Raw genomic sequence first — 12183 nt, 5'->3', positions numbered from 1 at the left:
GAGCCTGGTGTCATTCTGGCATGGTCACACATCCCCTGAGCTGCATCCCGCAGGCCAGAGCCTTCCCACACAAGCTGGAAAACTGCTCCTTCCTGTGAGAAACGCTACTCACTTCCAAAAACTTAAAAGGTTTATTAAAACCTTATCAAAAATACAACAGAAGACTGAATAGAGAAATTTTTCCCACCATGTGCCCATCCACACAAAGGTTTAAAGGCTTTTAACCCTCCCAAAGTTCTGTCCATCGACTCCTCCTTCACTGTCCAGGGGTGGAGATCACTTCCTTAAATCTTGATTGGCAGCCAGCTGTTGCCATGGTAACGAGCCAACCCTCCCAAATGTCCCAAATGTCCCAAACCCAGGCCACCCCTGATAACAACACAGGGGGTAAAACACAACTACAAATCTATAAAACCTCTCCTAACAGATACACAGGATATTTGCCTTTTCATTGTGGGAGTCAGCCATGGCATCACTCATCTGTCACATTCCCCACCAGCAGGTCTGGAGCTGCCATCTGCCACCTCCCCACCTCTGCATGTCCCCCGCCAGCAGGGCCATGACTCAGCCCTCCACAAACCAAGAATCCCCACGTTTGCTCTCTGCATTCATGCCCTGCAGTCTTGTTTTCTCCCCTTTTGTTTCCAGGATTGTGATGCCAGGGAGAAAAAAGAGGGAAAAAAGCAAACTCATTTCCATCTTCTTGGGATATTTCCATCTGCCCACAGCCACCTCCTGCCACCACGCTGGTGTCTGTGAGAGTGACCTGAGCTCTGCAGGGAAAGGAAGAGGACTCTGAAGTCTTCAAGAAGGAAAAAATCCTTCCCTGTGAGGGTGGGCAGGCCCTGGCACAGGGTGCCCAGAGCAGCCTTGGCTGCCCCTGGATCCCTGGCAGTGCCCAAGGCCAGGCTGGACAGGGTTTGGAGTAACCCGAGGGAGTGGAAGGTGTCCCCTGCCATGGCAGGGGTGGCACTGGATGATCTTTAAGGCCAAAATTCTAATTCTGATTCACTGGTCTTCCCCAATCAACCAAAACTAACCAGAATTCTCCCTGCAAGTCTCGGGCTCACTCCACCTCTGTCGCCACGTGCAGGAGAAGCAGCTCCCTCAGGAAAATTCCCTGCAAAAGCCACTGGAAATGTCTCCAAAGCAGGACTTTCCCTGGCAAAGCAGCATCCTTGCCAGGCCAGTGGCATCAGAACAGTTTCATGTGCCCCAGTTGTGCCACACGCCCTTCCCTCAGCCCCCTGCTCTCTGCTGAAAGCTCAGTTTGTTTTTGGGGTGCTTGCAGAGTTCACAGCCTTCACAGTGCCAGCCTCCCTGATGAAGATAAACAATTTCTGTGACACTTTCCTAATTATGGAGAAGAGTTTCCTAAAGGGGACTGAACTCTCTGCTCTGCACTGATGGGAAAAGGAATAACTGACATAGTTGCAGCATTTTTCATACTGAAAGATCCAAAATCCTGCTGTAAACACAATCTGTGAGTGGGGATTGCTTTGCTCAGCACTGAAACACAACTTTGAAAGTGAACAGCAGCAAGACAAAGATTTTTTTGGGGGATTTGGGTCGGGAATTCCGAGGTTTCATAAAAAGAACATTACAGTTTTGGGGAATAATCACAGATTTGAGGGCAGTTTGAGCAGGTTGTGGCCCAGTTCCTCTTATGGGAAATGCAGAACATTTGGATGAACTGTTGGATAAACTGATCCTGTTTAGGACCAGGATTTTTCCTCTCTGACAAACCATCAGAGCTCTTTCAAAACTGAACCAGCCTCATCCTTCCCAAATCTCTCTGTAAATTCCCTCTGAGGATTAGAAACACAATCACTGGGAATGGCATTGCTCAGAAATGCCCGGGTTCAGGGAAATGATCTTCTCCTTGTCCATGGAAGAGGAGCTCAGAGCCAGCCAGGAGAGCCCTGATTCCCAGAATTTGCCCATCTGTGCCACCTAAACCAGGCAAGAGCTGCCAACACACCCAGCCCAGGGAAGAATCTCAGTGCAGCATTTTGGGGTGGGTTTTAAAGGATTTGGGTTGCCTAGACCAGAGCTACAAATGCCTTCACCTCCTCTTCCTTCACCTCCAAGGGATCAATCTTGCCTGGCTGGGTCCCAAGATGTGGAATGAGGGTGAAAAGGACTCGCTGGAGGTGCCACCTGTGGCCACAGCCCCTCGTCCCTGCACTCCCTGTCTGTTCCTGCTGCACTCCCTGCTTGGGGACATGGACAGTGACACACTGGGGGTGGCTTGGCCACTTCCCCCTGCTCTCAGACCCAGCTGGCACCACTGTGGGGCCACTGTGGGAAAAAGCAGAGGCAGCCACGCTCCGAGTGGGAAGGAAGGGTATAATAAAAAATGCAGCCCCCGACAGGAAGAAATGCTGATGTCTGCTCCAGATCAGAAGGCTGAAGGACAGCTTTACTAAAACTATATTATATTACATTAATATTCTATTTAAAGAGAGACTATCCTATTCTACATACTTATTTCTTATTTACCTAACTCACTCAGACTGTGACTCTGCTGAGAGCCCGACACAGCTGGACCCCACTGGTCACTGACCCCAAACAACCTTCACCAGAATCCAGCCCTGCAATCCCTGCAGGTGAACAATCCCCACACCACATTCCACATGGGCAAAACAAAGGGGCAGAGATAAAGATTGTTTTCTCTTCTTCTCTCTGTGCAATCCCGAGAGACAGAATTGTGTCTGTCTGTGCAGAGGATGCGAATGTCACAAAAGGGAAAATGTTGGCAAATGTTGACCTGTCCATCCTGAACGTCACTGCTGCTGCAGGTGACATTCCTGTCTCCTGAGGATGGCTCAGGGCAAATCCAGGAGGGTTTTCCTGTCCCGCATTCCTGCTGGGATGTCCACAAGCCCCTCCGTGGAAGAGGAAGGGAAGCAGAGATGCCTCTTGCAGGACACTTGTTCCCAGCTGGACACAAGCCCACCTCACCCATGGTGGCTGTCCCCTTGCCTGGACAAGTGACAGAGCCCCCCTGCTCTGCCTGGGCTGTTTTTCCCAGCTCTCCTCCTTTCTCCAGCTCTATCCTGGAGTCTTGCATTGGCTTGGAGCTGTTTTTTCAGGGGAGAAGCATAAACAGAGCTCTGAGGGACACTTGTGACTGTTTATTTGCTGGTGCTCTTGCCTCCTTTCTTGGTCATGGTTGCAAGAAAACATTTTTTTTTTTTTCAAACTTCAATAGAAAAACAAATTAATGGCTTCCTCCAGCCTCTGCTGGCCCCCACAAAGCCTGGGAATTGTGACTCTGAAAAGACTGGGAAGAGGTCCCTGGCTTTGGAGAGAGGCTGGGATCAAACATAAGGAATTTCATCTCCAGGGTGGCTGCACAGCCAGGAGTGCCATCTTCTGGTGCTCGCTCCAGGATGGCATCCTGTCATCGCCCAGTGATGGGCACAATCACAGAATCCCACTGGGGTTGGAAAAGTTCTCCATGTCCATCAAATCCATCCTGTGCCTGATGCCACCCACCTTGTCCCCAGCCCAGAGCACCGAGTGCCACCTCCAGCCCTTCCTGGGACACTCCAGGGATGGGGATCCAAACCTCCCTGGGCAGTTCCAGGGCCTGAGCACCCTTTCCATGGGGAAATTCCTGCTGCTGTCCACCCTGAGCCTGCCCTGGCCCAGCCTGAGGCCATTCCCTCTCCTCCTGTCCCTGTTCCCTGGAGCAGAGCCTGACCCCCCCGGCTGTCCCCTCCTGTCAGGAGCTGTGCAGAGCCAGAAGGGCCCCCCTGAGCCCAAAGATCCCACTTGGTGCAGAAGGAGGGACACGTTCCAGGCAGTTCTTTTCCAGCTCTTCCCAGGTCTCCACCCTCCAGCCCCTCTCCTCCAGCTGCAGTCTCTCCTGCACTGCTGGATTTCCTGGCCCATCCCTGCAGGCTGTCAGCATTGAATGGCTTTTTCTTTTGCCACCACTGACCCTCTTTCCCTGGATCCCTGCTCCTGGCTCATCCTGGGAGAACAAGTTCTTCCTGGCTGTTCTTCCAGCCGGGAGCTGCAGGGAGCGAACGCTGTGGACTGAGCTCCGTGCCCTGAACCTTCTCCTCTGACAGATGTCCCCTGGCTGCTCCTTCCCGCTCACCTCTGGGGCCAGGAGCAGCTGTCCACTCCCTCACACTTACTGGGAGTGACTCCATGAAGAATGGAAAACCACTGGATCAGGAGCAGATATCTGAGCTGTCTGCAGGAGGGGAAGTTTCCTCCCCACCTGCCTGGGGCAAGCAAACATACAAACCTAAAAGGTGTCCCGTGAGCTGCTGGTCTGGGATTTGGGGATATTTAACAATGAAGTGGATGGAAAGGAAGAGCTTTGTGCAGGTCTGTGGGTGCTGATGGGGAAATGAGGCCAGGGCTGGATGAGGGAATAACAAAACAGCGGGATAGGGAGGCAGAGAACATCCCCAGCTTGTGCTGAGGCTCCAGTGTGGTCACTCTGGTTCTTCAACAGGGCCGTGTGTTCATCTGGCCCTAAATGTGCCTGGGAACAAGAACAGCATCCTGTGGGTGCATCTCATCCCTGCTCCTCTGCCCTGTGCGGGATTTCAGCTGCACAGCTGGGACAGCTTTGTCTCTGTGGTGCTCTGGAAAGGAGTGAGCTCAGCCCAGGCTCCCCAGCTTCTGCAGCAGCTCCCAGAACCCATTCAGGCTCCTCCATGCCTCCCCCCGTTTGCAGGAGACAAACTCAGTGATGAACAGCCCTCTGTGTTTCTCCAGGGCAGCAAGAACTCGCAGTGCCAGCGCCTTCAGAACCTCGGGCTGCTCCACTGCAGCAACGTGGAGATGAAAACTGGAGATAGGGAAATGAGCTGCCAGGCCAGGATCCAGAAGGACATCTGAGAAATCAGGCAATTCTATTCCAAAGGCATAACTTTTTGTGTTCTCACAGCTACAAATATAGCTCCCAGAACAGGCTCTTCTCTGGCAGGGCTTGTCTATTTGGCTCATCAGAGTAGTAGCCAGGCAGAGGATAAAGATCTTTGCTATCAACCCTTTTAGCTAAAAAATGGAGCTTAAATGAACCTTTTATAGACAAACATCTGGAGGAGTGTGGATGGAGTGAAACTGTGCTTGGAATTCACTCCAGCACTTCAGCAATTCCCTTTCTCTCTCCAAGCTTTCACAGTGCTCGTGCTCTTCTTCAGGGGACATCATTTACAGTTTGTCCCCTGAAGTTCCCCAAAATTTTCAGAATGATTGCTCTGTAATGGGGTCACGAGGTTGGTAAGGGGACTGGAGCACATTCCCTGTGGAGACAGGCTGAAAAAGTTGGGGATATTCAGCCTGGAGAAGAGAAGAATGTGTGGACACCCCTCAGCCTCTTCCAGCACCTGAAGGGTTCCAGGGAAGCTGGAGAGGGACAATTCATCAGGAACTGGAGGCACAGGACAAGGGGAATGGCTTCACACTGAAAGAGGGGAAATTCAGGTTGGGTATGTGGAAGAAATTCTTTACTGTGGGGTTGGGGAGGCACATCTGGTTAGGATTAACGGGATCTTTGTTGTGTGTCAAGCAATTTATCTTCCTGGGTCCACTGGAATGCCAAGGTAAGCCAGGTCTTGCACGAGGATGTCCCCCCACCCCTCAGCTGTCCAGACCCTCTGTTGTGACTTCCTTGTGCAGTAAAAGCAGTGCCTGTTTTCACATTTGAAATGTGCTGCTGCTAAAACATCTAAATGCAGCCTTGGGGTTGCACTTCTCCGCTGTTTATCTGTTTTCCCTTTAAACATCCCATGCATGAAACCCCCTCAGACTGGAACCTTTCCTGAACTCCCAGCCTGATGAAGCAGCTCCGTCCATCTGAAGCCATTCCACCTTGTCCTGTCACTCCAGGCAGGAGATTATTGTAAATAATCGCTCTCCATCTTCCCTGTAGCTCCTTCAGGCCACAGTTAAGTCACCCCAAAGCTTCTTTTCTCCAGGCTGAACAATCCCAACTCTCCCAGGTCTAATCCCCAGTTTCATTTCAGCCAAATTTTAGGGCCAAAGCTTTTGGTTTTGCCACCCTGAGACAATTTAGTGACAGTCCTTGTCTGTGGCTTGGCTCCTTCACCCTTTATAGTTACAAAGAAAACTGTCTTTTCTTGGCCTTCAGCCTAAACTTTGATGTCTTTCCAAGAGCTTTTCAACTGTGTTTTCATTTATGGACAGCTAAAACTTTCCCAGTGAAGATAAAGGAGTTTTTTTGTCAGTGTCACATATGCAGTTTGCTGTGAGGAATGTGTGAAAGTGCCTTTCTCAGCAACCTTTGTGGGTCCCAGTGATCTGCAGACATCGCCCTGAAAACTTCCTCTGCTGCATAAACAGAGCAGGAGGGACAGGAACTGGAGGTGTCACATGAAACTTCATGCCTTGCACTGAAAATCAAGTGATAACCATGGTTTCTTCCCATGTTAAATCTGTAAAGTTGTGAATTGATTTAACACCCCATGGATGTCCAGGGAAATGCTGTCAGCTCATAAACCCAGCCTGGCCAGTCACTGAACCAAGGCTTGAACTGTTCTCAGCACTTCTTTCTCTGGTCACTTCAATTTGAGACAATTTCTTCATCTTTATGACTTGCAAAAAAAAAATCCTGAAAAGCCCAATTTGGTGCCAAATAAACAAGCTCATTTTTTGTTTATATTTGAGTTGCCAGTGTGATTTCCTGAGATCTGGCTGTGCTTGGGCTGGATTTCATGTTTAACATGATGTTTGACCTTAACAGATTCTTAAGCATTGCCAGCTCTTGACTGTTTATTTTCTTTTTTCCCCCTTCTTGCCTCCCATTCCCCATGGATGGAATTCCATGAGAAGACCCTGCCTTCTCCACTTGGAGTTTCTCCCCTGTCATCATTGTGACCTCTCCTTTGAAGCCAGAACTGTTCCTGGGGAAGAACCTTTTCCATGACGATGGATGTGATTGAGCCATGAAGCAGCACAGGGCAAAGGAAGATCCAGGAATTATTTTGATGTATAAATAATGTACTTTTTTAGGGTGTTCTAAGGTAAACAGGCAGGGTCCTTGTTGCCCTTCTCACTGCTGAAACACATCACTGTGGGATAATCAATTTGTCCTAAATTTAATCTTTCCATGGCTGCCAGGTCAAGAGGAGCTCTTTAACCACAGAGTGCTCAAGGAGCCAGGAGAGTCCTCCAGAATCCTGCAGGAATAAACACACAGTGGTGGCTGTGCCTCCCCCAAACTGCTTTTCTGGAGTGCCAGGACACTGGGGGAGCCGGAGACCTGCACAACTGGTGCAGGCTGAGCAAGAGCCAAGAACCTCAGCTTTCCATCCTTACTCCACCTCCTCCTTCTTCCCAAACCTTTCCCTGTGTGTCCAGCCCTTGGAGGGGAAGCTGCTCTGAGCCCAGACCAAGCTCAGCCCCGTGGGGAGGGTCCTGAGGTGGGGAGCAGGAGAGGGAGCAGTGCTCCCAGAAAAAGGTCACTGCCATTCCCAGGACACTTTGCTGACATTCCACCTCCTTGGTCCTTGGGAGCGGGGCAGGTTGGCACCTGCAAGGAATATTTTGCTCTGCTTTTCCATTTATCTGCCAAATAAAGCCCAAATCCCTTTCTCTATCTTTAATCACAGCATTTCGAGAGAATTTCCCAGTGAATACACACAGCATTTATTGGCTCTGTCTCCTCCTCAGCTGGAGTTAATTCAGAGAATAATGGAGGAACTTTATCTATTAATTAAAAGTAATGACTTTATAAACTGGCAGATGTGTTAAACTTCAAAAGACTTGCATTGAAGCCCAATAGGAACAGGCAATTTACAGGCTCGAATAATAAAGGAAATTGCCTTGGAATAGGTTTATCCTGCAAGATGAAATCCTCTCCAGCCATTAGAAACTGCAAAGGGAATTATTGTGGCTGGTAGTCCTTAGATTAACCACGTTTACCCCCCTATTTCAGAGGTGTGGGCACTTCTTTTGTACCAGGAAAAAAACTGAGAAAGGGCATTTTCCCCTCCGAGGTAAATTCACAAAGAAGCCATTGCAGCCATTCCCATTTGTTTTCTCCCCAATTGTTTCCAGACTGTGCCTGCTCATTTTGCAAACAGAAGGAGCCCAGCTGCATGTTTCACACTCCTCACATCCCCACCAGCAATAAAAGCTCTGCTACCTTTAATGTGACAGCAGAGAAGAGCAGCGAGCCAGCAAAGCCACAGCTGCCTGCCCAGGAGTGGTCAGGGACGGTCACACGGCCCCACCAGAGCTTTGGAGATGCTCAAAACTCGGGAATGGGCACTAAATCCTGGAAAGGTTTGCTAGAGCACAATAAAAGATCTGAAAGTATTGGAGAGCATCCGGAGGAGGGACACGGGGATGGGGAAGGGTCTGGAGGAGCAGCTGAGGGCACTGGGGTTGTGCAGCTGGACGAGGCTGAGGGGAGACCCCTTGGGGTCTGCAGCTCCTCCCGAGGGGCAGCTCCAATCTCTGCTCCTGGGACAGGACCCAGGGAGGGCTGGAGCTGTGCCAGGGGAGGTCAGGTTGGATTTTGGGAAAGGTTCTTCCCCCTGAGGGTGCTGGGCACTGCCCAGGCTCTCCAGGGAATGGGCACAGCCCTGAGGCTGCCAGAGCTCCAGGAAGGTTTGGACACCCAGGCTGGGATTTTGGGGCTGTGCAGGGCCAGGAGCTGGGCTGGATGATCCTGTGGGTCCCTTCCAGCTCAGGATATTCTGGGATTCTCTGATTTGCAGATGAGAGAGACACAGAGAAGCCCCAGAGCTGCCTGCAGCCCTCCAGGTGTCCTTCCCACTGCGGGGATGTTCTTCCCCCATGGGGAAAACAGGGATGGTTTGGGGTTTTGGAGCTGTGTGGGGCAGAGCTCTCACTGCTCACTCTCTCTTGTTAAAACAGAAGCATTTACACAGATTAGACAGCAAAACCACCGGGTGAGATGCTTTCTTCCCACTGCCAAGCACGAGGGGTGGCAAATATTGACTCCAGACTCGTCAGGGCTCCAGCAGTGGAGAGAAAAGTGCAGCCTGTGCTCTGGGGCTGGGGCCTGCAGGGTGACAACCTCAACTGCTCGTGCCTCAGGCTGGTGGCTGCGAGGACACAGAGTGTTTACAGCTCCTGGATGCTGTGGCTGTTCTCAGAGCTGCCCCAAACATGTCCCAGGTGCCCAGGGACCTGTCCTGAATGCCCAGGTGTCCGTGTGGAAGCTGCTGGACACCTGCGAGGAGCTGGCTGGCAGCGTGCTGCTGGCTGTCCTCCTGCTTTCCAGCTGCCACTTCAATTAAAAGGAGCTGAAAACACCCAAATTCTCTCCTGATAGCATTTTCCATAGAAGCAGGGGGGCAGGGTTGCTCTGCAGGCATGAATGATGTTGTATTTAGGTTGTGTTTATTCGGGGAATGAGGGAAATCTGGATTTCGTGCCCCTGCAACGATGAGTTCAGGAAGCTCTTTGAGGAGCAGGCAGGATTTTTTCAGCTGGGGATGCATCAGGCATCCAAACAAATAAATATCAGAGCATGGAGAGCCCAGCCAGGCCCTGTCTCCACCCTGCCAGTGACAGCAGGACAGCACAGGAGCTTGGCCAGCGTGGTGGAGCAAGGCCTGACTGCTCAGATCTGCGTGTTCCACCCTCCTGACAGCTTTACAACACCAACTCCCTCCCATGAACCTGGGAAAGAACTCAGCTGGTGTTTGCTGCATCCTCTGCACCTCCTGCTCTCATCATTTTAGGAGTGTGAGGTCACAGCAGTGAGGAATCGAGCCTAGAGATGGGAGCCAGCTCAGGAAAAAGCACCAGGACCTTTGCAAGTCTGTCAAATTTGGAATTAGAGGAGAGGAAAAAACCCTCAGGCACTTCCCACACCCCTGCAGGAGGCAGCTCTCCCCTCTCCTTAGAGAGTTTTGATTGTCTGGAGAGCTTTAGGCCAGGCTTAAAGGGGTTTTGTGCTGCTCACCTGCACTGGGCAGAGCTCACTGCTTCCAGCTGCCTGGCAGTGATGGGCAAGGAAAAAAAAACCAGCTGGAATGTCCCCCCAGGATTTGTGGCAGGTTCCCTACGGCACCTTTGCATCAGCCCTGCTGTGAAATCCATGTTCTCCACGTGGAAAACCCAGCCAAACCTGGCTGCTACAAACCCGTGTGGGTGATTTAGGTGTGGTTGGGTGTGAGAATAAAGCAGATGCTCAAAGCATTTTGTTCTTCTGAGAGCAACAATTTCTCACAAAGCCACAGATGTTGGGTGGAAAGAGAATGTCCAAGAATTCCTCCTCAGAAAAGCAGCAGTTCAAAATAGAAATGGGGGAGTCTTGCTCTTGAAGGTCCCACAGGCAGAAAAATCCCAAAGCAGGTGGGGAAAATTTGGGTACTTGTCAGCCTCAGCCTCCCAACACCTCCCCACCAAGCCCTTGGTCCTGCCCCAGTGCAATCCAGTGAATCCAGCTGGGAAGTTTGTTTGTGTGCCTGGGGGACAGGGCAGCACCTTCAGGAATGGTCAGGGAATGGAAAGATATCAAATGCCCCCCAAAAATAGCAGCTATTCCACAGCCCAGGGCTTGGAGGTCCTGTGTGGATAAGAGCAGAAGGGAACAGCAGCATATGGTGAAGTGCCTGATGCCAAGTGGAATTTTTCCAGGCATGTTTGAGGACCTCAGGTTGAAGTGCTGCTCCCAAGGCCTCCCTCAGAGCCTATATTTAACCAGGTTGGATTTGCTGGCAGCGCCCTGCACATCACCCCTCTCCCAGAAAAAGCTTTTTAAAGGGCTGGAAGAGGATTCTGGTGCAAAGGCAAGAAATGGTTCAGAAAAAAGGAAAGCTCAAACGTGCTTTCCTTGTAACGTGGATGCCACACCCAAGGAGTGCACAGGAGCTTCAGGTGCCTCCAGCAGCCCTCCCAGGCTATTCCTTGGACAGTCTAAAATATTTTTTTTTTCCTTTTCTTTCCCCTTGGAGCCCTTCCCCAGCAGCAGGAATGCCCAGCTGGAGGGCACAGCCCTGGCTGCTCACCTCAGTCTCAGCGGGAAGAGCACCCAGCTCCACCAGGGGCTCCCAGCCCCATCCCAGCCCTGCAGGGAGATCGCTGCCTCCCCCCTGTTCTGCCAGGAAGCTTTAGGATGTGTGGGCATCCTAAAGCACCGGGCTGGGAAGGGCTGCCCGGGTTGCTCAGGCTTTGAGCACCATCTCCTGTCCTGCTGGCTCGGCTCCATCCAGGTGCTGGGGCAAACTCCCAGGAGCAGATTGCTCTGCTGGCCTCGGTCCATAAATCCCACAAACATGGGACAGCACCGTGCTTCCCAGGCCTGGATAAAGAGCCTTTGGGGCTTCTGAATTCCTGAGCCTCTTCACACAGTGGCTCTGTGAGGCCAGGGAGGCAGGTGGAGCTCCAGGCTTCTATCGGGAGCTGCTCACTTCGCCCAGCTCAGCTTCATCTTGTCTCTCCTCCGAAGGAGCTCTGTGCTGTTTTCCTTTCAGGTCTCTGGAGTGATCCAGTCACCAGGAGCTGCGGCATGTTTGGCAGCAGTGAGAGCTTCAGCAGGGAGGCATTTTCCTGGAGCTAAAAGCTCCTGCCTGTAAGGGGACACTCAGCGCTGGCGGGGTCACTCTTGACGTCAATGGCACTCGTTGGCTCCTGTCCTGGGGGATATCGATGCACAGGCACCCCTTGCCCTCACTTCCCCCCTCCCTGCAGGCCCATGTGCCATCTGCCACCACCCTGCGTCCTGCTCAGGCTCCTCGGGGACATCCAGCTGGTGAATATTCCCAAATTCACACCCCCTGCCCATCTCCACCACCACCAGGATCTGCCTCCAACAAAAGCGCCCCAAGGGCTCGCCTTGGGCCACTCGGATCAAACCCCACAATGTTTGGAGACGCTTTTTCCCCCCACCAGCAGCAAATTCTGCCCCTGTGGGTGCCCCTCAATGCCTGGCAGCAGCGCCAGCACCGGAACCACAAAGCTGCTGCTCCCAGCTGGATGGAGAGGGCACAGCTGGATGGGAGAGGGCACAGCTGGATGGAGAGGGCACAGATGGATGGGAGAGGGCACAGCTGGATGGAGAGGGCACAGCTGAATGGGAGAGAGCACAGCTGGATGGGAGAGGGCACAGCTGGATGGAGAGGGCACAGATGGATGGGAGAGGGCACAGCTGGATGGGAGAGGGCACAGCTGGACTGGGAGAGGGCACAGCTGGATGGGAGAGGGCACAGCTGG

The sequence above is a fragment of the Vidua chalybeata genome, chromosome 15 (genome assembly GCF_026979565.1).
Source record: "Vidua chalybeata isolate OUT-0048 chromosome 15, bVidCha1 merged haplotype, whole genome shotgun sequence".
Classification (NCBI taxonomy): domain Eukaryota; kingdom Metazoa; phylum Chordata; class Aves; order Passeriformes; family Viduidae; genus Vidua; species Vidua chalybeata.
This window is presented reverse-complemented; position numbering follows the sequence as displayed.